Genomic DNA, 5,365 nt, shown 5'->3' with positions numbered 1-5,365 from the left:
TAAATTGAGCATCTGCAAATCATTTTGTAACAATGCGGAGGGCTCCATATAGCTCTGTATAGCTTGACATGATTGGTTGACGATAGGTGGGGGTGGGAGGTCCAGTATAAATACAAACTTACTTCCTTGACAACTTCCATCACAAAAGCGCAAGAAGTATAAATGCTTTTACTAAATCCAGATAGCAGATATTCTGAAAGAGCTGAAAAACCTGGACCTGTACAAATCAGCTGGGCTAGACAATCTGGACCCTCTCTTTCTAAAACTATCCGCCGCCATTGTTGCAACCTTTATTACCAGTCAGTTCAACCTCTCTTTCGTATCATCCGAGATTCCTAAAGATTGGAAAGCTGCCTCGGTCATCCCCCCCCCTCTTCATAAGGGGTGACACTCTAGACCCAAACTGTTACAGACCTATATCCATCCTGCCCTGCCTTTTCAAAGTCTTCGAAAGCCAAGTTAACAAACAGATCACTGACCCTTTCGAATCCCACCTTACCTTCTCCGCAGTGTAATCCGGTTTCCGAGCTGGTCACGGGTGCACCTCAGCCACGCTCAAGGTACTAAACGATATTATAACCGCCATTGATAAAAGACAGTACTATGCAGCCATCTTCATCGACCTGGCCAAGGTTTTCGGCTCTGTCAATCCCCATATTCTTATCGGCAGACTCAACAGCCTTGGTTTCTCAAATGAGTGCCTCGCCTGGGTCACCAACTACTTCTCAGATAGAGTTCAGTGTGTCAAATCGGAGGGCCTGTTGTCCGAACCTCTGGCAGTCTCTATGGGGGTGCCACAGGGTTCAATTCTCGGGCCGACTCTCTTCTCTGTATATATATCAATGATGTGGCTCTTGCTGCTGGTGATTCTCTGATCCACCTCTATGCAGACAACACCATTCTGTTTACATCTGGCTCTTCTTTGGACAGTGTGTTAACTAACCTCCAAACGAGCTTCAATGCCATACAACACTCCTTCCGAGGCCTCCAACTGTTCTTAAACTCTAGTAAAACTAAATGCATGCTCTTCAATCGATTGCTGCCCTCACCCACCCACCCGACTAGCATCACTACTCTGGACGGTTCGGACTTAGAATATGTGGACAACTACAAATACCTAGGTGTCTGGCAAGACTGTAAACTCTCCTTCCAGACTCATATTAAGCATCTCCAATCCAAAATTAAATATTGAATCGGCTTCCTATTTCACAACAAAGCCTCCTTCATTCACACTGCCAAACATACCCTCGTAAAACTGGCTATCCTACCAATCCTCGACTTCGGCGATGTCATTTACAAAATAGCCTCCAACACTCAGCAAACTGGATGTAGACTATCATAGTGCCATCCGTTTTGTCACCAAAGCGCTATATGCCACCCACCACTGCGACCTGCATGCTCTCGTCAGCTGGCCCTCTCTACATATTCGTCGCCAGACCCACTAGCTCCAGGTCATCTATAAGTCTTTGCTAGATAAAGCTCTGCCTTATCTCAGCTCATTGGTCATGATAACAACATCCACCCGTATCACGTGCTCCAGCAGGTATATCTCACTGGTCATCCCCAAAGCTGACACCTCATTTGGCCGCCTTTCCTTCCAGTTCTTTGCTGCCAATGACTGGAACAAATTGCAAAAAAAAGAGTAGCTCACCGATCGCTGCAGCTGTACACGGCCCATCTGTAAATAGCCCATCCAACTACCTACCTCATCCCCATATTGTTTTTATTTGCTTTTTTTGGTCTTTTGCAAACAAGTATTTGTTCTTGCACATCATCGTCTGCACATCTATCACTCCAGTGTTAATTTGCTAAACTGTAATTACTTCGCTACTATTTCCTATTTATTGCCTTACCTCCTTACTGCATTTGCACACACTATATATAGGTTTTTCTACTGTTATTGACTGTACTTTATCTTAGCCAGGTCGCAGTTGTAAATGAGAACTTGTTCTCAACTGGCCTACCTGGTTAAATAAAGGTGAAATAAAAAAAATAAAAAACTTCTGCAGAGGCTGTGTTCAGTAAATGCTGTATGGCCACTGCAGAAGGCGGATTTACCATGCAGAGCCTTTTACCCATACAAACGAATAGAAGTACTGAGGTAGTTTTGTGGCAACAAAAATAAGGGGTTAAATATGTGTAAAAAAAATCTGGCCACTTCTTCCTCCTACGTTCCCGTAGTGATGAGTGAGTCGAGATCCTTTGGTAGCTCCCGGTCTGCAAACTCATCCTTTACTTCCTCTGATAATCCGTGCAGGAACGTGTCGAACAGCGCATCCGTGTTCCAAGCACCCTCCGCTGCTAGCGTTCGGAAATCCACCGCATAGTCTGCCACACCGATGGAGTCCTGCCGAAGCTGGAGTAACATCCGGGCAGCCTCCCTCCCGGACACCGTAGCCTTAAACTTTTCCCACCTCCGCCACAAATACCTCCAGATTGAGGCAGACGGCGGATTGTTTCTCCCACACCGCCGTGGCCCAGGCAAGGGTCCTCCCGGACTTCAGTATAATAATGTACGCTATCTTCGAGCGGTCCAAGGGAAACGAAGAAGGCTGCAGCTCGAAAACGACGAAGCACTGGGAGAGAAAGGCCAGGCAGGTTCTGGAATCTCCATCGTTGCGCTCCGGGGGAGGTAAGCGGGGTTCCCGGGAAACCAGGGCGACGGCGCTGCTACCAGCCCGATTACTGAGGGGCTGGGAGGTTACGGTCGTGGTAGGCTGCCTAGTAAGCAACCCACGGAATTGCTCCCGCAAAGCGTCCAATGCTAGGTTGTGACGTTTGGCCACATCCTGGAACCCTTCCATCAGACCTCAAAGTAACTCCTCGTGTCTACCAATGAAAGCTCCTTGGGAGGAGATGGCGTTGTAGAGCTGGTCCAAGTCTGCTGGGTCAGTCATGGCCAGTTCGTACTATCACACTTCAGGTAAGACCCAAGTGCAGACTGTGTGAAGTAACAATATTTATTACAACAACAGGGGCAGGCAAATGACAGGTCAAGGCAGGCAGGGGTCAGTAATCCAGAATAGGGGCAAAGGCACCAGACGGCAGGCTCAGGGTCAAGAGGAGGCAGAGTGGTTAGGCAGGCGGGCTTAGAGGCAATGGTCAAAACCAGGAGCGCGAGAAAAGAGAGACTGGGGAAAAGCAGGAGCTGAGAAACAAAACACTGGTTGACTTGACAAACTAGCAACAGACAAACAGAGAACACAGGTATAAGTACACAGGCGATAATGGGGAAGATGGGCGACACCTGGAGGGGGTGGAGACGAGCACAAGGACAGGTGAAACAGATCAGGGCATGACATATGGGGTATTGTATGTAGATTGAAGAGGGGGAAAAATATTGAATCCATTTTAGAACAAAGCTGTGACATAACAAAATACCTTCCGAATGCACTGTATATGAAAAGATCTTGTACCTGAGACTGGGACTGGAGTTGATCTAGTGTCTGAACTCTCCTACTATAGAGCCTGAGCCAGCAGATGGAGTGCTACTCCACCTTACTGCAAACAACTCATTACATCAAATTGAGCTTTATTAGCATGTAGATAGCACTATAGTAGATTTTAACATGTAAGATAAAACTCAACAAAATCATATGAGACCAACTGCATATAATATTTTACAGGGTTATCTTCATCTTTTCAGAAGCCAAAGACATTATAGGTTTTGATTATCAATAACCATATATATAATATACCATCCAAATCATAACATCATGCACATAATCATATGCATATGATTTTATTAAAAGTGTTCAATGTCATGATACTAGGAGGTTTATTAAGATTTGTCTATAGTTTATATGTTATTAATACCTGCATGTGTTAACATGAATGTTCTGATGACATATGATCACATGGGTGAAGTCATCATGGGCCAGTCTTGCGTTGTCAATGATCAGAAGAATAGTTCCTTTTAGATGGATGGCAGCCAGGAAATGAAAAGGTCATCTTCATGACTATACAAGCAATAAGGCCCAAGGGGGCCTGGTGGTATTTTGTGAACATTCTGAAATCGTGTTGCTTGGCATGACCTACGCCTCAGTCTGAACAACAACTTTCATTACCAACACCCATATTCAAGATAAATCAATCAGATGCAATATGAATCCTTTCAACAGATTATCTGCTCTATTGAAATAATCATCATCATCATCATCATCAACTCTGAGTTTGATGGGTCTGAAGGCATTTTCAGCTGTCTTGTCAAATCTTTGTAACATGGTCCATCTCTGCCACGACAGACCCAAAAGTTAAATCCGCAACAACTGAGTGTGCATAACCCCAATCCAACAACACAGTGTATATTGAGCACATTACTGCTAAATCACACAAAAAAAGGTTGACTTGATATACCTTTGCTTGGAGGTCAACAATGATAGTATAGAAAAACAATGATAGTATAGAAAAACAATGATAGTATAGAAAGCAGAGAAGACAGAGGGAGTCTTACTCTCCAGAAACAGGTGGATCTTCATCTCCAAATCAGCGGTTGGCTTTCTCCAGCGTGGCCACCTTGCCCCGGTAGGTGGCTAAACGGTTATTCTGGTTCTGCATGGCGAACTTCCCACTGACACTGTTGTCCGCTGCTTCAGACATGGCCATGCCTCCTCCACCAAAGCCTCCTCCTTCACCTCCGCCGAAGCCGAATCCGAAGCCGAATCCACCACCACCAGCAGCAGAGAAGGACCTGGAGGTACCCCAGAGACACTTGCATCTCCGTACACACTTCTTTCCTAATGCCACTGATACGGCTGCCACCTCTCATGCTGCCAAATCCAGACATGGAGAGGAGAGAGGTGCCGATAGATGTTCCCCTCATGGATCCACTAGAGGACATGAAGCTGCTGCTGGAGAAGGAGGTCATGGTGATGGAGGCTGCAGCTGTCTTACTGTCTGTAAAGAGGAGGGAGGTACCCCTTTTCCTTTTATACAGCATCTTACACATAGAGAGGGATGAGACAGATCTGAGGAAACAGGGGAACACTAAATTCAAAAAAGTTGCCATAGGCCTTTTGACACGAGTATCAAGGCATTTGTAAACTAATGCTTACTTTGCACATTTGCACATGAGTCCATAAAACTTTGAATGTGGTTTGACAATGTGGAATGTGACTGTTTGTACAAGCCGTGCCAATTTGCAATATGAATACTTAATCTTCGCTACAGACAAGATGAAACCAAGAAATCTGAAGAAAAAAAAACATGCCCTGGACTTATAAACACAATGATGTAGTCAATAATAGGGATCTGGTGTCTTAAATCACCTCTTGAATCATATTCATGAATTTCTACAAATTCACAACCCTTATGTAATTTTGGCTGACAGCTGTTTCACACTGAAATGTAAAAATAATTAGTTCAT

Source organism: Oncorhynchus tshawytscha, linkage group LG27 (genome assembly GCF_018296145.1).
Source record: "Oncorhynchus tshawytscha isolate Ot180627B linkage group LG27, Otsh_v2.0, whole genome shotgun sequence".
Lineage (NCBI taxonomy): Eukaryota > Metazoa > Chordata > Actinopteri > Salmoniformes > Salmonidae > Oncorhynchus > Oncorhynchus tshawytscha.
The sequence above is the reverse complement of the archived record's forward strand: the minus strand, read 5'-3'. Positions refer to the sequence as shown.